This window comes from Talpa occidentalis, unplaced genomic scaffold (genome assembly GCF_014898055.3).
Source record: "Talpa occidentalis isolate TD23 unplaced genomic scaffold, MPIMG_talOcc4v2.1 talOcc4.13, whole genome shotgun sequence".
Taxonomy (NCBI): Eukaryota; Metazoa; Chordata; class Mammalia; order Eulipotyphla; family Talpidae; genus Talpa; species Talpa occidentalis.
In genome coordinates, this window is record NW_023601322.1 from 23,165,590 (window position 1) to 23,190,300 (window position 24,711).

Consider the following 24,711-nt stretch of genomic DNA (forward strand, 5'->3'; position numbering starts at 1 on the left):
GAGGCAGATCTAGAGAATGGAATGACCCCTGTTTCTGTATAATAAAGTTATTGACTTGGGCCTCCCCTGGTGGTGCAGCGGTTGAGCGCTGGGCTGCGAAGCTGCCCGCAGCCTCTGCAGCACCGGTTTGATCCCCAGCCACCGGCGAGGGTCCCACATGGCACGCAGACCTCTCCTGCCACCCACTGCTCCCCTCAGGAGTGTATTTCGTCAGTCTGCCTGTTCTGTTCCCTGCTCTGGCTCTGGTGAATTCTCTCATCCTCCCGTGCTTCTGACTGTACCCAGTGCTTGTATAAATAAATAAATAAATCTTTAAAAAAATAGTTATTGACTTGTTTCAAAAATTTTATGGGCTGGCAGGAAATCGAAACCATCTCTTTGGGCATAAGTAGGAATTCTACCTGATCCCATGGTAAAAAGCATAGTTTGGCAAAGGGATGTAACCTAAGAGAATAGAGTCAGGAGGGAACTTGTGTTTAGGCTATTCCAGAGTGTAGCTTTAGATATCAAGGCAACACATAGTATTGGACCTTAATTATAAGTATTCACCCATAGGTCTTTATCCTTAACAGTGAAGATCATGATCATCTCTAACTATTGTTGGCCATATCTTATGTGTCAGCCAACCATTCTAAAACTATTACAAGTATTATTATAATCAATTTTAAAAAACTCAAAACATTAGTGGTAGGAGCACTATGGTAACATTATTTAAGGAGTGGTACTCTACTATCATAATAAAAACAGCAATATAAACCAATATTATATCAATAAAAATAAATAATAATAAGGAAACCATAAGTGTCCTCATTTTAAATGTAGAAGACATAGAAATGTTACTTGAGTTTCTCAATTTACATAAAATATTAGAACCAGGATTTAAACCTCAATATGTCTAAAGTCATAGGCCTCAGAATATGTGATGCATCATAAGAAAAATAAATCATGACTCAGTAGTTTTTGTTTTAGCTAAATCTAGCAAAGATGTATTAGGAATTACAATACCAAATGTGCTTAAATTGTTAAAACAAGTTTAAATGATTTGATGCCCAGAGGGAGATACTTTGGACTCTTAATCTCCTGGTATGTGCTAAACATTCCCTTTCCTCTGCTGCTAATAATGCATCAGTGGAAATATGGAGAACATTGGTAGTAAGAAGAAGTCTGAGTATCAGTTCTAGTTCCACTGCTAAGAGTGAGACCTGGCATATATCATGGGACTCCCCTCTACCTCAACCACCTCATTTATCAAAGAAAGGGACTGGATTAACCATCCTCTGAGAATCCAGCAAGGGCTTAGCCCCTCACACCCCACCCTCACCCCCAGTCATGAGGAGAACAAACTCTTGCCCTCATGGCATGTATAGCCGGGTTATGATAGACAATAAATCGGTATAAAAAGGCAAATTCTATCATTTCAGATTATGATAGTGCTTCAAATAACATTTATAATGTGAAGAATTAAATTCAAAAGAACAAAATTCCAAATTGATCAAAGAAAAAGTCCCTAATGTGTGCCTTACTAGAGTGGAGAAAGTAAAGAAGTTAAGGGAGAAAGTAAAGAAGTTAAGGGTTTTGAAGTTGTGTCTAGATTCTTTCATTTCAGATAGGTTATCTTCAGAAATATGACATAGAGAAAGTATCTAATAAAAATAAGAAATTATCTGTACAGAAGTTTCCTGATAGACTATTGTTAATTTGTATTATATAACACCATCCAAGATTAAGACAAGTTCTACCTAATGGAGGTATGAAGGCAATCACTAGACATGATTGGCCACTAGACAGGGCACAAAGAAAGTAAATATCTGGAAAGAGGATATGTTACTGGGCCTCCCTGGTGGCACAAAGGTTGAGCGCTGGGCTGTGAAGCTGCCCACAGCTTCTGCAGCGTGGGTTCGATCCCTGGCCACCAGCTAGGGTCCCACATGGCTCACAGACCTCTCCTGCCACACCTGCTTCTCCCCTCAGCAGTGTATTTCATCAGTCTGCCTGTTCTGTTCCCCGCTCTGGCTCTGGTGAATTCTCTCACCCTCCCACGCTTCTGACTGTACCCAGTGATTGTATAAATAAATAAATAAATCTTAGGAAAAAAAGATAAAAAAAAATGACATGTTACTTAGTTCCCTTCTTGGGGGAAATTAACGAGGTCATGAATGAACTTTAAAATTTCACTTTAATTTAGAGACAGAAGTCTAGTTGCAATGGGTTAAGGAAGAATAAATGAGAGATGAGGAAAAGGAGTGAATGAAGGTTGCTCTAAGAAGAGGAACTTAATATAGTAAAAAAAAGAACAAACCGAGGTGGAAGAAAGGGACTAGCTAGCTATAAGACTGATGTGGATCTCTTAAATATAGTATGAACTTAGATACATTTTATGTAGAGAACACCTGTAGGGAGAAAGAAATTGAAGCTTTTAGAGAGCTTTTGGATAGAAAATCGTCTCCTGTTTAATGTAGATCAAGAATTAAAAATAAAAGAAGGGATAAATATCAAAATTTAAAGGGGCTTTTACAGGAAAAGTGAAGGTGTGATAAAGCACCTGGAGTGTTGAGGAGATAACTAAGACTTGGCTGGGAGTAAGGGGAGGGAGCAGGAATAATAAAAACTGAGAGCAGGTCGGGGAAGATTAGAGATTAATATTTTTGGAGATGAATAATCCATGGGGTTTGCTGCTATTTTCTGAGTTTAAAGGATTGTTTTCCTTTTTCCTTAACTTCCTTAATGAACCAATTTCTGTCATTTCTGTGGTATACAGTTGCTTCCTGGCATATTCTACTCAAGGGCATTTGGATTTACATCCTCTTCTGATTATATATTTATGTATATATATATATTCTGATTAAATTTGAAAATATGAATCTGGGCTAAAATGAAAGTATGACTTAATATTATAAAATAGTCCTTCATTTTTTCATATTTTATTCTAGGTCTGAAACTTTAGTCTTTTGTTTATTTTAAATTTGAGTGCTAGACACTGTGCTGTGAAAAAGTATGAGTTTGAAATCTGTGCAAGAGTAATGAAAGCCCCTACTCTTCAGTACTCTATTTTCCAAGTGCATCACACTTTGAGTTTTGGTTCAGAAGCATGAAGACCTAGGGCAGTGCTATTCCAGTGTGGTCCCTTGGCATATACTAATCCAGGAACTATTTAGAACCAGTTAATAATAAGTAATGAAACTGAGAGTGAGCATATAGAAATGTGTGGAGCAATTTGTAAGATTAAATATATGTCTATTGAATATAATAATTAAAAATGGGGGAGGCTCTATTGCATTTTTTGTCTTTATTGTGTTTGCATTTCATTTTCCTATATTTATTGTGCTTTCTAAAAGTAACACATAACAGAGGGGGAAAAATCAACTAGTCATGTACCACAATCAAGTAGTTTAAAAAGCACTGCCTTCTCATAGATTTTTGGGAAAGAAAAAAAAAAAAAAAAGCAGGGCTTTTGAATTGCAGGGCTTATTTGATCCTTGTTCCTCTTCTGTTCTTCACGTAATATAAGTGCTTCTCATAGTGCCATGGACTCTGATTTTACACATCTACACTGTTGACTAGTATAGGATTCTGTGAGTAATAACACCAAGATAATATGATACCTTAGAGACTAATTTTCTTAAGCTTTAGTAAAGGGACTCATGAAAAGTTTCCAGTTTTTTTTTTTGTAGCTAACTTTACTATCAATTCAGAAATCTATTTACTATTAACTAGTAGAAATAAGGAACTAAGGTAGATAGCATTGACTTTGAGGCTCAATTTTGAATACAATATATGAAATCTATTAAATATCTCCTTTGTAAGACTTATGAAAGCAAGTAAAGGAATTTCAAAACTGTATAATTAAGCTCTGGAAAATATAAATGCATTTGAACTGGTTTACTCTGAATATACTGTCATGAAAAAAAAAAACCCTTTTGCTATTTATTCTTATTTCTTAGAACATACATTTGCTGATAGAATGAGTAAGACTACCTTTCAATTATAGAAATTCTATAGGACAGTTCAGCCAACAAGCCAGGTATCAATTCTTGAAGGCACATAAAGTAGTCAGGAAGAAAATTATAAGTGTCTTCATCTTAGGACACAATGTTAACTTGGAAATAGAGGGTTGATATTTTTCTCCTGAAATGAGACGCAGGCACAACACAGAACAATAACAATGCCTGGTTATTTTCTCCATAGACCAAAGAAGAAATATCAAGTTATTTCTCTAGGTGGCAGCAGCAGTCTAAAGACTTGTTTAGAGAAAAATGTCTGCCTGTGACCAAGGAAAATCTCAGACAAAACCTAGAATGTCATGTTTGTCTCTCCAAAGCCTACCTGTGTTTGAGTACTCTATTAAATTCCTTCTGTGTCCAGGAAGCCTTTTAGAGCTTGCCCCTTAGTCATTTCTCACATCTCCTGAAATCCTAGCTCTCCTTGTATATGCCATTTATTCAGTGACTAGTAAACTCTGTCTGGTAATCTTTGTAAGACTTGCGATTCTGTAATTTAGCTTTCCAAGGTTTTTTTCCTCAAACTATACCACACTAGGGTAGATCTTTTCTTATTTTTTGAACTAATGTGGCCCAACTATTCAGTATAGAAAAGATTTGTTGAGTACCCAGATAAAACAGGCATCATTCTAGACTCATGATGTCTCATGCTTAGCATGTACTGGGTTATCTATGTGATCATGTATAATCTGTGAGTCTCAGCAGCCTAAAACCATGAAGGTTTATTTCTTGCTGGTTGTCTGGACATCCTGTTCACTCCCATATCTAGACTTCCATAGCAAACACAGTTGGAACATGGCTACATCCTTGACACAAATGAGAACAAGGACAGTCAGTCTTACAGTGACTCTTCATATTTTCCCCTGGAAAACATGGAAGTGATATGCTGCACTTGTGCTCACCTTTTTTTACTGCAAAACAAGTCACATGGTCAAACTTGGAGTGAGGGGTTTGTGTGATCCTACCATATACCTCGGAGAAAAATTGAAATACTTGGCAGAGCAGGCAGACAACATATAAGAGATATATGTGTAACAAACTGCCTCAGTGTGAGAAAAATGCAAGCTTGTGTGGTAACACAATTATTCATGACATCTCTTATAAATTTAACACACAGCAATGGGTACTATTGAACATACTCAATCAACTGGCATTTAATTATGTATTCTGTATATTTTTCGTCTTTAATGATCAAATGTCTATTCAATTTGCTAATAGAGAAGGATGATTGCATCTTAATCTCCTCTTGTTCCTTTATCTTATGCTCCAAATAGTTAAGCCTCATAGTTAAGCACTATCAAGATGCATGACAATAAGGAGCTCTGAATTAAATTATTTCACTGACTAGTCCCTGGAAAACAGAGCTAGTTACAAGAGAAAAGACAAATAATTTAGAACTGGTAATAATCTTCATATACTTGTTTTGAAAGGTTACTTAAAATAAAATGTGTGTTTGTTTAGAAAATATACTACCTAAAACATGGGCTTGGGGCAATGTTTATGCTGTAATTAATATTTAAATAATGTAACAACAGTAAGTGCATTAACCCCTCGTAAAATTCACAGGCTTTGGGGCAGATCCTTGCACCTGAGTGCCTCTAGGAAGAGAAACCTTGCCATCTGCATTTAATTGGAAATTGCCTGTTGCTTTTGTTCCATAAAAAGTAATCTTCTAAAAGACATCTGTATTAGGGGAGAAAAGGCAACAGAGAACCTTCAATAAAAATAGAACCTCCAGGCGTTGTTTTCTCCACATAGATATTGGTTCTGTAAATCCAGTCTTGCCTTGTAAAGTTAATGAGGCTCCTCCAAGCCTTTAAAATCACTACAATGTAGAATCCACATAACTAGAGAAATAAATGGAAGTTTACAATGCTATGGACTTATACTTCCTGTGCTAACAGTCCCATAAAAGCTTGGTCTAATTGAACAGAGATATTAAACATTTTATTGCATATATATTGGTGCTACTGTGAACTGGGCAGTACACTTAGGTCAACAAATATAAGGGCCTTGTGATGGGGAGGGGAAAAAAGAAATAATACTACAGAAGTAATAAAACAGTGCCAAGACTGGGGGATGGATCACTGTGAGTTCTTACCCACATGCTCACAATTATAAGACGCCACTTAGGCTCAAGATGCAACAACAATGGGGTTTATTAACAGAGGGGAGATGGGGTAAGAGAAAGTGTGTCTAAGACCATAAATGTCCAACTATACTACATCAGCTAGTTTCTGCAGTGACCAATAGTCCTAAACAGGTGCAAGATGGTGCTGTCCCTTTGATGAGAGCCTGGAGCTGGTGGCATACCAGTTAGCCAGGATCCAACTCATGATGGCTGCTGGAGGTGATCACAGGTGGGGCTGCTGAGGTGACACTGCAGCAGCCTACAGCAACAGTCTGAAGACTGAACTGGACAGCACTGTACACTGGACCAGACAGTGCTGGATGCAATAGCATCAGGAGACTGTGCCAGAGGATCAGAAGTGGTGGACAGCTCTTAAATGGTGACTAGACACAAGCCAGCAGTGATGGTCAGCACTGGTGAACAGGCAGTAGCACCAGAGAACAGACACCAATATTGCAGCTCTTAGATATGCAGATACTGTATGACCCACCAATCCCACTTAGGTAACTAAAGAAGATGAAACCATCAATTCAAAAAATTATGTGCTCTACAGTTTTGTTGGGAACTTTAGCTGTTAGCTAGAAGAAGAAAAACAATCTATGTGCCCACTGAAAGAGGACTGCATTAAGATGTGATCTCTCCATAGAAGGGAATACTGCTCAGCCATAAAGAAAGATGAGTGTTGACATTTATAGCAAAATGGAAGGTGTTCAAGAGAATTATATGTGGTAAAAGACGTCAGAATGACGAAGACCCAACATTTATATAAGGGACAATTAAACAAAGCAAAATATTTAAAAAAACTAGCATGCCCTAAAAAATGATGAGAGGTTTAGGTTGGAGGGAGTAAAAAGGCCTGAAAGGGACACGATGTATGGTGGTGAACTGGACAGCACTGTACACTAGACCAGACAGTGCTGGATACAGTAACAAAGAAAATAGACAAAATAAAATGCATGATGGGCTTTTATTCAAAAAAAAAAAAAGAAAAATATTTGTTCTAAGTTTCAGGACTTTAACTATTCCACTATCATTTCAAAGTACTTTGCTGTCTTAAAAAGTTAGTTTTGATGTCTTATTTTTCCTTTGAAAGTAATGCGCAACTTTTAAGAATTAATTTTGATCCTCATTGTCAGAAGATTTTCTGAAGTGTTTAGGTATAGGTTTTCCTTTACTTTATTTTTGTTGTTGTTGATTGTTATAACTTGAGTTTCTCCCTCAGTTTTGGAAATTTGTGTCAGGTTTGCTCTAAATATTGATCCAGCCCATTTCCTATTTCCTTTCTTTTGTGATTCTGCAAAGATGGAGATTGTATGCCATCAAGAAGAGAAAAATTTATTTCCAATTTTTCTTATTTCTTGACATTAGCACTTCCAGATTCACAGCCAAACATCTGAAGTGTTTACTTGAACCTCTTACTTGGTAGGAACTTGAATCAGATGTTTTATCTTCACAGAACAATACGACTGCAGCATTATCTACTTAGGTCTTTAGTTTCTTGCTATTTGTTTTCACTGTATGTTGTACTGCATGCTCAGCTTGGGAGCCAACAATTGCCTTGAGAGAACAGTGTACACAGAATGCTGGGCTCAGCAGATCTTTTTCCCTGGGGTCTTGGCCCCTCAAGTTCTGACTGCTTAATAACCCCAAACTCCATTTTTATGGAAGACTGATCTGTTTTGTTCATCCCTTTTACCTGCAGGAAATTGGCAGATATCCCAAAGAGAAGCAGCAGCAGAGTATTCAAAACTTAGCTCAGTGTATTTCCTGTTTCCTTGGAATCTTAGTTTCTCTAGCCCTGACTGCTTTGTTGTTATCTAGTATTTTTGAGCAGTTGTATGTTATCCAGTGTCGGTCATTATTCTCTGTAGTATAGCCTAATACCAGCTATTCTGGCACAACCAGAAACAGACATCTCTACTCTTCTTTTTTCTTTTTTTTTTAAGGATTTATTTATTTATTTATACAAGCACTGGGTACAGTCAGAAGCGTGGGAGGGTGAGAGGATTCACCAGAGCCAGAGGGGAGAGCAGAGCAGACAGACTGACGAAGTACACTGCTGAGGGGAGCAGCAGGCGAGACAGGAGAGGTCTGCGCGCCATGTGGAACCCTTGCCGGCAGCCGGGGATCAAACCGGCACTGCAGAGGCTGCAGGCAGCTTCGCAACCCAGCGCTCAACCGCTGTGCCGCCCGGGAGGCCCTCTACTCTTCTTTAACACAAGTAACGTTAGTTGACAATTGCACTTATCAACATTAAGAAATAGTCTCAGCAAAAGTGCCAAGAATAAGGATATATTGTTCCTCTAAATCCCATGAATTATTTAGATGATAATTCAATCATAAATTGCCACTTTTCACAGTAGCCTGTGTCATAATGGAAGCAAAGAATGGGTTTTTTCCTACTATCTATATTTTAACCAATAATTGACTTTGTCACCCCCTTCTTTCTTGCTTGCCAAAAATTAAATGTGTAAAATAGAAATATACTTGGACTTACTGATAAATGTGTAACTAGGAGTCATTTTTTGTTACAATCAATGGGTTCTATGGGGAAAAAAAAAAAAAAAAAACTGAACCAAGCAAAGAATATAAGACCAGGGATCATGGATCACTGTATACTTCCCTCCAGAACCAAAACCTGGTCCTTTAGGTTCCCTCTATGGGGTGCTCTCTATAGCTGCTCCACCAACAAAAACAAGAAGAAAGCAACACAATGGGAGGAATCAATGTGAATCTGTTCAGAACATCAGAAACATCTCTTTTTACTGATGCATATTTCGCTTTCTTAAAATAAATGTCCCTTCTTCTTAAATTGCATGTGACATTTCTGCTATTTAATTTTAGAGACAACTATACAAAGAGAAATATTTTTACAAGGACTGGAGGGGAAGGCAGTGGGCAAAATGACTTTTTTTGGGATTGAGGCATGCCAGCCTCAGCCCACCACCTGTGGATATACCCATCCCCAAAGAGTCTTTCTCCATCAATGGCTCCCTGGAACCCACAGGCCTACCAGCCTGCCCTGACCTGAGTGTAAGCCCAGCTAGGTTTTTCCCCCTTTTATATCTGGTTCAAGGATTCCAAAGTAAGTCAATCGGTTATGCGCTAAAGGGACCAATCAGGTGCAAGTCAAATGAATCAGTCGGGTTTAAGCTACCTCCATTAGTTATTTGGATTGAAAAATGGAAAACAAGCTAATTGGTCCAGTTGGCTTGGCAATTGGACCATTGCTAAATGGTCCAATCAGGTGCTTAGGAGTAAAGACAGTCCAATCAGGCTTATAGGGTGTGGGATCCAGAAAGGGAAATAAGGCAGCGCAAGAGCCAGGTGGAGGGAGTATGCAACCAGCCTCAGAAAAGGAAAGAAGGGTTCATTGGCCCACTTTTGAAGAGAGTCAACATCCTGCCTTCAAAGAAGAAGCATTCATTAGACCACCTTCAAAGATGATTAGGCAGCCAGTCTCTGAAGAGAGAGACACATCAGGCAGCCCACTTTTGTGGATTTCATCAGATATTCTTAGACTTCACAAACTTCGCAGACTTCTGTACCTCCACACCTCCGTAAACCTGTGCAGACTCAGTGGCTGCACCTGCCTCTAGCCCTACCTTGGACATCACCTGTAGGGAGCACTACTGGGCTTTGCCCACTGTCTCAAAGAGCCAGCCACAGCCTCTGGTTCTTTGCCAGCACCTCTTGATCCTGTTGAGCTTGTTGCTGTCTGACCTCCAGCCCAGCCTTCAAACTGCCACTGTGGGCTACTGGTGTGTCACCTCATCTACATGCAGCCTATTTGGGACATCTGGACACTCTCTGGGGTGAGGTTGCCGGCCACCTGTGACCTCAGAAATTTTCCTTTTCCCAATCTCTCATTTATTAAATAAGCCCTGTTGTTGTTGGATCCTGAGTCTGAGTGGTCTTGCAATTGACTGCATGGGTAAGAACCCATAGACAGTGACGTACGCTTCAGCTTTGCCACAGTCCCTTAGCACTATTTGGCACTGTTTGACCACTCTTTTTTTTTAATTTTATTTTTATATTCCCCATACAATTGCAACCCCCTTATTTTGACCCCAATCCCTCCTTTCCCCGCCCCCATCCCCCATAGAGTGTCTCTGGTTCATAGTTGTTTGTTGATTTTGATTTTTACTTTCTTATAGTTATTCTTTTTCCTGGTCCCTTATTTAAGTTTTCTAGATTCCTGCTATGAGTGAGACCATCCGGTATTTTTCTTTTTCTTTCTGGCTTATTTCGCTGAGCATGATCCCTTCCAGCGCCATCCATGTTGCTGCAAATTGCATGTGTTTATCTTTTTTGAATGCTGAGTAATATTCCATGGTGTATATGTACCACATCTTCTTGATCCAGTCATCTATTTTTGGGCATTTGGGTTGTTTCCAAAGCTTACCTATTGTAAACAGTGCTGCTGTAAACATAGGGGTGCAGGTGCTCTTTGGAATTGATGTGTCTGTGTCCTTTGGGTGACCACTCTTTTAAGAGTCTTTTGTGGGGGCCTCCCTGGAGGCACATGGGGTTAAATGAAGCTATCCACAGCCAGTGTAGCACAAATTCAATCCCCAGCTAGGGAGGTGACCCACATGGTGCAGCAGACCTCTCCTGACTCGCCCACTGCTCCCCTCAGCAGTGTATTTCAGTAGATCCATCTGTTCTCTTCCCCACTCTATCTTTTGTAAATCCTCTCACCCCCCGCACTTCTGTACCCCAGTTCTTGTATGCATAAATAAATAAATATTTTAAAAAAGAAAGTCTTTTTCATTATTTCATATACTCTTTAGATATAGCTCAGGAGTCAAATTACAACCCACCAGTACAATAGAATCTATACCTGTTTTTATAAATAAAGCTTGATGCTTTCACAGTATAACTGCAGAATTGTATATTTGCAATAGTGACTGTGTGGCCCACAAAATAAAAAAAAAATATTTAGTATCAGATCCTTCACAAAAAAGATTGCTGACCCCTAGTTTAGATAATATTATTGGACCTTTATCCCCTAATTTAAAGATAAGAAATAGATACCCCAAGACAAAATTAAGAAGTAGAAATTCTAGGTATGAGAGTAATTATTAAACACCAAATACATAAACTAAAATACAGCAGAAGCTGCTGCTTTGTGAATTCTTTCCTAGTGTGTTATCCAATCCACTTACTTGCTTCCTAAGTCCTGCTTTAAGATTCCTCAGACTAATGGATAAGTATGGATATCTGTTTCACTCTTCAAGTCAAGAAAGAAAGCAGTTTTATGGCAAAAATTTGTCCTGAAACACATCATTGGTTTTAAATATGAGTTAATCATATAGATTTAATATTTTAAAGATTTTGGAAAATTTGAGAAAAAAATTTAAGTCTCCAAAAATCTTTTTTTAATAAATTTTATTTTTATTTATGCATACAAAAGCTGGGGTGCAGGCCAGAAGTGTGGGGTGGGAGTGAGAGGATTCACCTGAAACAGTGGGGAGCAGGCTAGGCGATAGCTTGAAGTACATTACTGAGGGGAGCAGCAGACGAGACAGTAGAGGTCTGCTTCTCCATGTGGGTCAGCTCCTTGGCTGGGGATTGAACTGATGCTGCAGTAGCTGCCTATAGCTTCATAGTGATGAAACATAATCCCTTGCACCACCAGGAAGACCCTACATGTCCAAAAATCTTGAGAAAACATTCAGAAGTTCTCACCAATACATTCTGCAAATGAGAAAAACTGAGACTATCTTGCAGATAATGATCTTTTTTTCATAGATCATTAGGGAGTTGGGGGTCATAACCAACTGTCATATTAAACAGTTGGTCTCTGCCAACTATGTCACATGATTCTTAGACCATTATTCACTCTGTTTCTTTGATTCTACCACTGCTAATGCAGTAAAATACTTGAGATTTCTTTTTCTCTTCATTTCCAATAAATTAATATTTTTTTTGTTTTCTCCAATCATGTCTGAGATTCATGAGGATATTGTTTAGAAGCATACAATTATGTCTTGATTGCTGTTTGTTTGAATCCAATAATGTTTTTTAGTCTTCCAAAATTCAACTTTTCCATTTCAATTGATTTAGCTCATAATTGACAGCAATTATTCATTTTTATTCAGATAAACTAAAATAAGATGTGATTATGTTCTCCACTGCAATGACATGACATTCGTTCGATCATTCTTAAGTAATATTTTTCCTATATTTACATGGGATTCTTACTGAAGTGATTTGAAGATTAATGATATACAGTTACAGGATGATTAAGGGCTGAGGAGGAATTACCCAGTAAGTGATAAAACAGTACTAGTTTCATGCTTAGATGCTTGTTAACTGAGTTAGTTTTTACAAGTTTATCAGTAGTGCCAGGCATTCAATTTAATCTTCTTTTTAGCCTCTGGTGAATCTCATTATTCACCATGATCAAGGCACACTAGTCTTTTAAAATGGAGCTTGTCATTTTGGAGACTAATGCTTTGGTTTCCAAATGGTCGAAATCTCCCCCTAAAGGAGGATGAATAAATACCACAGGGAATGACTACCACAAAAGAGGTGAAACATTTCAAAATGAGCACACTACAGATTATCATTCTCACCTTGTGTTGCTATCCTTAATTAGTTGAGAACATATTAAACAGTGATCCAGCAGGGTTTCTGGAATAAAAAAAACCTGGGTTCTAAGCACAACTACAACTAGGTAGATTGTGGCAGTAGGGAAACCATTAATCTACAGAAGTTTTCTTTTGTCTATAAATATGTAACTAACTGCCAAGAGATACAGAATTGAATAGGAAAAGCATCAAGCACTTAGTTCTTGGCACATGGTACTCATTCAGAAAATGTTAGTTGCGATAACAGTGATGCTTGTTGTTATTGACAATAATTCTACATTTGTTATCATTTCTATCATAAAATCATACAGAAAGATCTCTAGACTCAAGCCTATATTTAGTGAGCAGCTATGGACCATTAATGTGAGCACTTGGCTAGAGATCACAAGTACACAAAAAATGAAACATCACACCCAAGATAAGTCAACTTTTCAGTGCAGAAGAAACTTCTGTAGCATCCAAGACAGGTATTTATTTCCTAGGGATGGGAAAATTACAGCTTCCTGACCTAGCATAATAAAATATCAGACAGATTTTACTTTAAATTTTAAAATCCAGTTCACCCGAGTGGTTACTATAACAACAAGACAAAAGAAAATAAATAAACACTAATCTACTATGTATAATGTTTGTGATTTTTCCAGCTATTATCATTGCCTAACAAACAACCCCAAGTAGTGATCTAGAGTAACAGTGTTTATTGTTTTTTGGCTTATCAATTCTTTCATTCAGTAATTAGGAAAGAACACAGGAAAAAAAATGCCTTTTGTCAATGTCTGGTAACTCAAGTAGGAAGACTTAATGAAAGGAGACAAATTAATGACTACAGATTTGAGTCAATTGATAGTTCATTGACTCAAATGTCTGATAATTGGTATATGTTTTTGGTTGGAACACGTATGTGTGGACTCTCCATGTAGCTACTGAACCTCATCTCAGCACATGGCAGTTGAATTCTAAGAGAACAGACCAAGAGAATCTGATGGGAGCTCTATCTCCCTTTATGACTTCACCTTGATCACCTTGATCACCTTGATCACTTCACATAGGATCACCACCTTGAAAAGACAAAGGATCACTTCTGTTGCAATCAAAACCCATCCAGAGGGCCTCCCTGATGGCGCAGCGGTTGAGCGCTGGGTTGCGAAGCTGCGCGCGGCCTCTGCAGCGCCGGTTCGATCCCCGGCTGCTCCCCGGCCACCAGAGGAGGGTCCCACATGGCGCGCAGACCTCTCCTGCCGCCCGCTGCTCCCCTCAGCAGTGTACTTCGGTCCTTCTGCCTGCTCTGCTCCCCGCTCTGGCTCTGGTGAATTCTCTCACCCTCCCGCGCTTCTGACTGTACCCAGTGCATGTATAAACAAAACAAACAAACAAACCAGCAAACAAATAAATAAAGCATGCCTCTATAAAAAAAAAAAAAAAAAAAAAAAAAACCCATCCAGAACCAAGGGTGGGGAACATGGAACTCAGCTCCTTGGGAAGTGTGCCAGAGTTACATTAAGAAAAGCATGTGTGATGAGCAATATTGTTGCAACCATTTTTGGAAAATGTATCTGTCACAACAATTAAATTAGCAGAGATGAATCCCATCTTTATGCTCAAAGTTATCCGGGAGTTATTACTAGGAAAACCTTCACTAATCCTAATTATTTCCTACTGGCCTGGTTTTTCCCCAGAATTTCATTTTTCATGACTTCAATCAATGACATACCAAGGATATGTACAAGCTGAATGTTTTTAAGCACAAAAGCTGTATCTTTAACTGTCCAGGCTATATCATATTTATGATTCACATAAAACTTATCATTTTATGTAAGAACAAAGGATTAAAAAGAAAACTAAAAAGGCAAATACTTGAAATGTAAAAGTATAAGGACTACAAGGAATTTTTCCTTTTATGATCTTCTCTGTTAGGATCTTATGTAATTCTTTTGCAAATATTAGAAACAGACTCTATGAGATGGGAATACAATGATCGATTTTATGATAATAGGATGTACTATTTGAATTGAAGGAATACTGTACTCTCTTTTTTAAAAGTTTATTGCTAAAGTTGTTTTTCTTTATCTGTTGACAGAAAAATTTATACTGGTCCCACTGCCTACTGAAAAAAATAACACTAATGATTAGCAAGTCTTAGAAATGCAAGAAGGTGGAAAAGAAACCAAATTTGTGACCATACTCATTGGATCTGAGTTTGTGCACAGCTTTGCTCTTTATCATACTTGCTCTCAAGTTGACATGGGGATGTTGGTGAGGAGTTAGTGACCTTTATGGAAACAGGTTGTGCCTTTTAATGTTGCACAACGTTCATTTGTGATATTAGATCTTAGATATTGGTTGGCCAGGAAACTCTGCATTCAACATGTTTTCTTTTATTTCTATTGATATGCTTGGGGACATATTAACCACTTAATAATCTCTTTTGGTGGTTATAAATCACAAAGATTTTTGAATCATATGTAACACATTAAACACAAAAGGATCCAAGCCAGCAGAGGAAATATGTATCTTAGAGTGGGAAAGGAATGTTGAATCTCTGATTGGAAATTTATGAATTAGCCATAGTGTTTCCCCCCTTTCTATGTGAAATGTTTTGTTCTCTTTTTTCCCCACCAAGACCAAATTAAATTTCATTTGAGTTATTTGAATCTGCAAAGCCCAGTGCCAGATGCAATGAGGCATAACAAGGTTTACAGGAAAACAGTCTGTGACCTGAAGGAACTTGCTGCCTTGAATAGGATGTAGTCAAGTTCCTAAATATAAAATACATAATGTGGTAAAATTCCCTAAAGAAGTAAAGCCATGTGTCCCATGTAGAGAGCTTAGTGAAGATGTGGTGCCTGAGTCCGAAGGATGGTGGAATTTCCACTTAGAGAAATGTCAGAAGGAACACACCTGGTGGGTGGAAGTGCATAAGAAAAGTGTGGATGGATGTTTTGCCTCAGGTTATTGCTTATATCCAAAGCTATACTGCATATTTGAATTTCTATTCTGTTTTCATTAATGTTTATTGCTTTCAAGGCAAAGATTGTAAGAGTTAAGTGTACTTTCATTCATGCTTTTATCTATGTAAAGATATGAGTTAGGCAGATCTAAATAGAGGGATTTTTTTATAATTTTTAAAATTTTTTGAAAGATTTATTTACTTATTTGTTTGTTTGTTTATTTATTTATTTATACAAGCACTGGGTACAGTCAGAAGCACGGGAGGGTGAGAGAATTCACCAGGGTCAGAGTGGAGAGCAGAGCAGGCAGACTGATGACATACACTGCTGAGGGGAGCAGCGGGCAGCAGGAGAGGTCTGCGCGCCATGTGGGACTCTCCTCCGGTGTCCTGGGAGCAGGCGGGGATCGAACCGGTGCTGCAGAGGCTGCGGGCAGCTTTGCAACCCAGTGCTCAAACGCTGCGCCACCGGCGAGGCCCAATAGAGGGATTGAATCACACAAAATTTATGGCATTAAATGAAGCTGGGTGAGAAGTTTTTAAGAGGAAATGTTGTACTAGCTCCACTGGGTCTCCCAAGGTAAAAGATAAAGTTATAGGGACCAAGGGAGAGGGGTGATGCCAAAATTGGTAACCATCAGGCAGAAGGAGAGAAGACCAATCAGAAGGGTATACAAACATCCATTAAAAATAGAAAACATTCATCAAAAGAATTCATTAATCCAAACCTCCAAACTCCATCTCTCTCTGTAATTTATCTTCCTAATTGTGTGTCCAATTGATTCTATACTCTTTACATCCAACTGTTTGTGTTTTCTCAAATGAGGAATGTGGTCAATCTCACCATACATATTTATACACTAATTCCCTATAATGAGAAGTATGACACCTACTTTCTAACTTGGTAAACTCATTGAATTTTCAAACTCAACTCAAAATTTAACTTTCCTGTGAAATGTTCTTGTTTTTCCCATTTTATTCAATCATTATCTATTTAGAATTAACTCAATTCAACCTGCTGAGGATCTCTTACATAAAGTGGAACATTAAATTACAAAGATTAGTCTATCAGCTTATCACCCTCACCATACTTTGGTTCTCTGAGTTTAGAAACTGAACCTATATAGTTTACATTCCTGGGGCCCAGTTTACAGTAAGTAATATGCATTTTCCACTCAATAAAATATAGGAGATTAACTAAGGCAGGGATGAGAAAAGCATGAGGAGGTGAGCCAGGACAAGGTAGAGGAATACATATTAATATGACAATGTTGCTAGTATGTTTTTAGGAGAAATTGTAAGATGAGATCCAAAGTCAACTTAAATCAATATATCTGACCATTAGCAAGACAGGAACAAGACTTATTCTCTTTGAAAAATTTGCCCATACACAGGCTAATTGAACATGGCAAGACTGATAGGAAGGGTAACCTTTGATGGAAACTTACTTTCATTGATAATTCAATTAGTGAAGACAGCTGATGAGACTAGTGCTGTGGCTAAAAATCAATCAATGCTAATACTCTTTACTAAATTTTGGGATAGATGAAAGATTGCTGATAGATTTTATAATAAATATTAGTCATGATTAGTGAAAATCTTATAATCCAATGTGACAAGTGGAATTTAAATAATTCTTGGAGAGTGGAAAAAGTATTTCAATTAGGAGATTAGTATATAACTGTTTAGAGGCAGGGATGGTTATTGTCTGTTGAGTAAAGGAAGAAGATCGGGCTACTGGGTAGTGAGTGACAATTTTAGACAATATTAGACATTTGTTGTCATAGGCAAAATGAAAATGATAACAAAGACATTTACTAGCCCACTCTTAAAAAAATCAATCACTAACATTAATTGAGTTCCCCTTTTGTTCTGGGTACCATTCAAAGCTTCTGTAACTATGATAGGAGCAACTGTCATAGTAACATAGTGAGATCTTTGTTTTAATTACTGTTTGTATGGGGAAAAATTAAGAATCTTCAAGATTCTCAAAATTGTGCAAAATTCTGCAGACTCTCAATATTGCCCATAATTGAGAAGCTGTTATGCAGCAAATAATAAAACCCAAGAATGTCAGATCCCAAAGTCCATGTCTTGTCCATTTTGTCATTGTCTTACTTACAGTAGTCTTCATAAAACTATAGTCTTCAACTGAATGATGATCTTGACTTCACTTTCAGATGGAAAGTTATTCTCATTAATTTGAATATTTTCTAGATGATAAAACCAAATCCCAATTCTAATGTTAAAGTATTAAAGGATACTTTTTTCTTTTTATAAAAGTAGAAAAATCATTTGTCTCAAAGAGACATAAAATAAACAGGTGTTAACAGATTTGATATAACTCATTAATGAGGAAACTGGCAAGAGTTAAAAAGGAAAATTGAAAAAAAGGGGCACATTTATGGAGCTGGAATAAGTATTTACAAACAGACACAAAACTAGCTTGGGGGAGGGGGAGGGACTGCCTGAGGGGGTGCCTTTCCACTGAACAGAATTCATTTTCATCAATTATTTTGCATTACTATTTGTCACCTACAAATATGAAGGTTTTTAGTTAACTCAAAGAAAATAAAAGACTAGAATCTGATAGCCCAGAACATTTTGTTAAACATTCTTCAATTGAAGACAAAAGTAAATATCCAGTAATATTAATTTTGCATATCCTGTTAAGTACAATGAACTTATAGTAACTTAAGTAAACTGAACTCTTGGCCGTAAGAATGGCTGATAATATCCAAAGACACTGATCACTCAGAGAACAATTTAAACCAAGGACTCTAAAGCTACCCTGAATATTTATAATTAATTTCTTCTTTTCTCATAAGGTAGTTTTTATCTCTCTCTTTATACCAATTAACCTTTTTATTTCTTACTCCATTTCTAAGTTCAGACTGTTAAAACAAAGCACCCAAGATGTGGGTGGCATAAACAGGGGTCTCTATATAAGGCCTCTAATTCCATTTATGAGGACTCTATACTCTTAAATGTAATGAGCTCCCAAGGACTTTACAACCTAAAGCCAACATTGTGCAGGTTAGGGTTTTCAACATATAAATTTTGAGGAGACCTAAAAATTCAATCCATTTTAGTCCATAGGAGAGAATAATTAATAAAACATATAGACTTGAATTTAATTTATGTTAAAATTCCAAAAGATGTCTTTCCTGTGTCTTCAATCCATTGCTGAAGGGAGCACTTACTATTTTTAGATTCTTTAATATTTTTTGCATTTATGTAGCTTTTTCTCTTTGGTTGAGGAAAATAATGACAAGTTAACTCTGTGAGTATTGGTTATAATTAAGAGTTCAAATTCAATTTAATTATTTTGAATAAGGAAATTTGTATTTGGGGGAAGTTAATGGGCTACAGAATGCAAATGCTCTGAAAGTTCAGAGGATGGAAAAGTCATTCACTACCCACCTGTTTCCCTGTTAATACAAATACGTTTCCCCAGGGTTTTCTGGGTCCCAAACTCATTTCAATTCAATTTTGTCTGTATTCTGAGGAACTTGGATCCAGGGGATCAGAGACTGACATTGCCAGCCTTTCCTTCTTCCCTAGGAACTAAGCTCTTAATTGGGCAAGTATAGGGGTGTGTATAAAAGCAAAGAGAGCACTAAGGTAAGATAAGTCTTTCCCCACCAAGAACATAACAGTTATGCTCAGTGTTTTCAGCTGGAAAGTGTTTTTTTGGGCTTGTTCTAGTTCATCCAAGAAATTTCCCATATACTTTTTATTCTCATATTAATTTATAAATGTTATTTTGTGGAACTTACAAATAAGAAATTACCTATTGGATATGTTTTATCAATATAGAAAAACTCATGAAGTCAAGGAGATTGCCATATGTGGGTGGGTGTGTGCATATGCCCAGCACAGGTGTGTGTATTCGCGAACATATAGCCTGGTTCGGCCAGTGGATTTGTTGGTTACTGCAGCCAAGAAGGTACTACATCACAGGCACCCTTTTTATCTATGCCTGGTACTCTGAGATAAAATATATTAACTGAAATAATTCACAAATTTACATATATAAAATGATTTGTAAATATCAATTCTTCTCTGGTCCTTAATTCTTTTTTTTTTGCACTGAAAACAAAAAATTCACTGACAAATTCAGTGATGCCCCATCTTTATTTGTCACTTTCTCATTACAAGACTGTGTGAAGCTGAGAAGTCTCTACAAATCTCTGGTCAGCTATAGGCATGTAATCCAAAATGATTTGTAAATATCAATTCTTCTCTGGTCCTTAATTCTTTTTTTTTGCACTGAAAACAAAAAATTCACTGACAAATTCAGTGATGCCCCATCTTTATTTGTCACTTTCTCATTACAAGACTGTGTGAAGCTGAGAAGTCTCTACAAATCTCTGGTCAGCTATAGGCATGTAATCCAGTTAGCCCAAATTGTATCTTTTGCCAACGACAACAACAAAATACCTTTTTAATGAAATTGCTTTCATAGTAAATTTCATAAATTAAACAAAATACTTACAACCAAAAGTAACAACAGTATTGGCAAAATGATACTGCCCCACATTCTCATTTAAATATTCAAAAATGTATATGTGTTTAAACTATGTATGAAATTTGAGTAGAGAACTAGCAAGTGAGGATTTTTTTTTTTTTTTAAATATTAAATTTTAGGGGGCGGAGCAACATGGCGGCGAGGAGACGCTGCGAGTAAGATCTCCCATTAAAAAAAGTTAATAGGGAGGAAAAGCGGCAGGTCCCAGTGAGAACTGGGACACGGAAGATAAACGGGTGACGCCAGCGAACTGCCCGAAGAAGAAAGTGGCCATAAAAGAGGACTAGAAGGGAGGGAAGCGCAGAACCCTGCTCCCCTCCCCCGCCCACAGAGGCGGCACTCTCCGACCGGCAGAGAGGAGGAAACAACAAACCAAAACAACCAACAAGAACAAACGACGCAGCAAGCGGGACTGTGAGCGGAAAGGAACTATTGCAGCCACCACACCCCGTGAACGGGAGCTGAGGCGAACCCTGCAGGATCCGCCGCGGCGGTGAGCGAACGGCTCCGGGTGCCATTAGAGAAGAACAAAGACCCCGGGAGACGTGCACACAGCCCGTGCTGCCGGTAAGCCTGCGCGGGAAACGCGGCGCGCCTGGCGCGCTTGAAAAGCAAGTGCAGACCTGGATCGCGGCTGCCCAGGTCCCCGCGCCTGCGACCTAGGCTTGCGGGGAGACGACCTAGGCTTGCGGGGAGACGCACGGAGGTCCTCACTGAGGTGAAGGTCCCTCCTGAGTAAGCAGGAACCAGGCGCCCAGGCACGGGAGCAGTGCAAAAGGCGCCATTCCCGCGCCACTGAACTGGGCTACAGCCCGCGTCCTGGACCTGAGGGCTTTGAACTGAGACCCGGGGCACGAAAATTCGGGGCGTGGTTTCTCCACGACGGTGGGGCACAAGGCAGACACAGCACCCCAAAGCTGTTGAGGTGTACCCTACCATTCCCGCTCTGTTCTCTGTCCCACGGGTGGGGGGAGGCGAAAAACAGCCCCCCAAGGACAATAGGAGAGATCTCTGGCGCCACCTAGCGACCAGGAAAAAAAAAAGTCACTAACACCCTATAAAACAGGACATTTCTTAAGTCTGCTTGAAAAGGGCAGAAGGTTTCTGGAGGACCCAGTGGCCAGCCGGGAAGTTATTCCACGCCAGGCCCCTTCCGACCAGCAGTCTGAGCCCACAGAGGGAGCAGGCACCCACGTCCGGGGCAGACCGGGTGCGCAGAAGAGTGTGCCTGAAACCGGAGGCGCAGGGACTGCATCCCGCTTCGCCATTTGAGAACAGGGACATTTCTTCAGTAAAAACTGCCTAAAACCAGCAGAAAGCTCCCCAGAAGACAGAGATGGCTCCTGGAAGAGCCAGAGGGGAGCGGAGAAGTTCACCCAAGATGTCAGTCAGTCCGAGCAACACAGTGTCCCAACGCATACGACAAATTAGAAAACAGACAGTAGGAGTAGAAGAACCACACGCAACCTAAAAACTCCTCAGGAAAGAAGCACACCACAAAAAGAAAACCACTCCCCAGATTGCAACGACAGCGACTTGGAAGAACTTCTGAGCCTTCCAGAAAGAGAATTTAAAATTGCCATGATTAAAAAAGTGATAGATCAGAAGAAGGAAATTGAGTCCCTAAAGAGGGAAGTAAGAGAAATGCAGAAGATCAAAGAATTAATGGAGGAACTAAAGAACTCTGGGAAAAGCAATGAAAGCAGAATAGATGAAATGGAAGAACGAATAAGTAATCTTGAAGACACAGAAATAAAAAGAACCAAAACAGAAAAGAAAGAGAAGTACGAAGGAAAAAGAATGAAGAAAGACTTCGGGAACTATCTGACTCCATGAGGAAAGGAAATATAAGAGTTATAGGAATTCCAGAAGGAGAGGAGAGAGATGTAGGAACAGAGAAAATATTCATGGATATAATTGAAGAGAACTTCCCAAATGAGAAGAAGGAGCTGAAAATGATATACAAGAAGCAAGAAGAACACCAAACTTCCACGACGAAAGGAAAAACACAGCAAGACACATAATAGTAAAGCTCCCAAGAATCCAGGACAAGAAAAAATAATGAAGCTGACAAGAGGGAAGAAACAGATAACATTCAAAGGAAAACCAATCAGGCTGACATCAGACTTCTCTGAAGAAACACTACGGGCAAGGAGAGAGTGGAGGGACATAGTCAACAGACTCCAAGAAAACAGATGCCAACCAAGAATACTCTATCCCGCAAAGCTCTCTTTCCTCCATGAAGAAAGAATATGGACCTTCCCAGACAAAGAGAAACTCCGGAATTTCATTGCGACTAAACCCCCACTCCAAAAAATACTACAAGGAATCCTAAAGCCAGAACCTCAGAGGGACGAATAACAACGAAAGAAGACCAAAAAAAAAAAAAAAGTTATTAAAAGAATAAATAAATAAAATCAAAGGAAAGACAAACATAATGGCAATACAGATGCTAACATATCAATATTAACTCTAAATGTAAATGGACTAAACTCTTCAATAAAAAGACACAGAGTTGCAGCCTGGATTAAGAAACAAAACCCAACCTTTTGCTGTCTCCAGGAAACACATTTAGCTACAAAAGATAAAAATAGGCTCAAAGTCAAAGGATGGAAAACAATCCTACAAGCAAATGGGCCAAAAAAGAAAGCAGGAACAGCTATACTTATATCAGATAAAACAGACTTCAAACTCAAAAAAATAAAAAGAGACCAAAATGGTCACTACATTATGATTAAGGGGACAATACTTCAAGAAGAAATAACACTCATTAACATATACTCACCAAACGAAAGAGCACCAAAATATATCAGACAACTGTTGTCCTCTCTGAAAACAGACATCAGAGAAAACACATATGTAGTGGGAGACTTCAACACACCACTATCAACAATGGATAGATCAACAAGACAAAAAATAAGTAAAGAAACTAAAGCTCTAAATAAGGACCTAGAGCATTTGGGCTTAACAGACATCTATAGAACACTAAACCCAAAAAAAACGGAGTACACATTTTTCTCAAGCGCACACGGATCATTCTCCAGGATCGATCACATACTGGGCACAAGACAAACATCAACAGATACACCAAGATTGAAATCATACCAACCATCTTTTCTGACCACGAAGGCATCAAACTAGAAATAAATCATAAAAAGAAGGCAAGGAACTATCCTACCTCATGGAGATTAAAAGCCACACTACTGGAAGACCACTGGACTAACGAGGAGATCAAAGAAGAAATTAAAAAATTCTTTGAATTGAATGACAAGGAGGACACCAATATCCTAAATGTATGGGATGCAGCAAAAGCAGTAATAAGAGGAAAATATATAGCAATAGAAGCTCACATCAAAAAACAAGAAAGAACTCAAAGAAACAACCTAATCTCGAAGCTCAAAGATCTAGAAAAAGAACAACAAAAAAACCCCGAACCAGTAGAAGAAAAGAAATAATAAAAACCAAAGCAGAAATAAATGAAATTGAAACTAAAAAAACAATCCAAAAGATCAATGAAACCAAGAGCTGGTTCTTTGAAAAAATAAATAAAATAGACAAACCCCTAGCCAGGCTCACAAAGGAAAAAAAGGGAGAAAGCACAAATACACAGAATCATAAATGAAAGAGGAGAAATCACAACGGACACAGCAGAAATCAAAAGAATAATCAGTAACTACTATGAACAGTTATATGGAAACAAGTTCAACAATCTAGAGGAGATGGACAAATTCCTACAACTCTACAATCACCCAAAGCTAGATAAAGAAGAAATAGAACACCTAAACAGACCAATTACAAGCAGCGAAATTGAAATGGTAATTAAAAACCTCCCCAAAAACAAAAGCCCAGGACCTGATGGATTTACAAATGAATTCTACCAAACATTCAGAGACGAATTAGTGCCTATCCTTCACAAACTCTTCCAAAAAATTGAGAAGGAAGGGACAATACCAAACACGTTCTATGAAGCCAACATTACACTAATACCAAAACCGAATAAGGACAACACAAAAAAGGAAACTATAGGCCAATCTCCCTAATGAACACTGATGCAAAAATCCTCAATAAAATTTTAGCTATCAGAATCCAACAATGTATCCATAAGATAATTCACCACGACCAAGTTGGATTCATTCCAGGGGCACAAGGATGGTTTAACATCCGAAAATCAATCAACGTTATCCAACACATCAACAAAAAGAAATATAAAAACCATATGATAATATCAATAGATGCTGAGAAAGCTTTCGACAAAGTGCAACACCCATTCATGATAAAAGCCTTGCAATTCTTGGGATACAAGGAACATACCCTCCAACATCATAAAAAGGCCATCTATGACAAGCCAACAGCCAGTATCCATTCTCAATGGTGAAAAAAGCTGAAAGCAATTCCATTAAGATCTTGGAAAAGACAAGGATGTCCACTCTCACCATGCTTTTCAATATAATACTGGAAGTCCTAGCCAGAGCAATAAGACAAGAGAAAGACATCCAAGGAATCCAAAT

General features: G+C 38.3%; 1 protein-coding gene across 5 annotated transcripts in view; it reads left to right on the forward strand.

Moving 5' to 3' along the window:
• SYT4 (synaptotagmin 4) overlaps window positions 1-24,711 on the forward strand; it is a 291,633-nt gene that overhangs the window by 129,196 nt on the left and 137,726 nt on the right. The window lies entirely within an intron of this gene.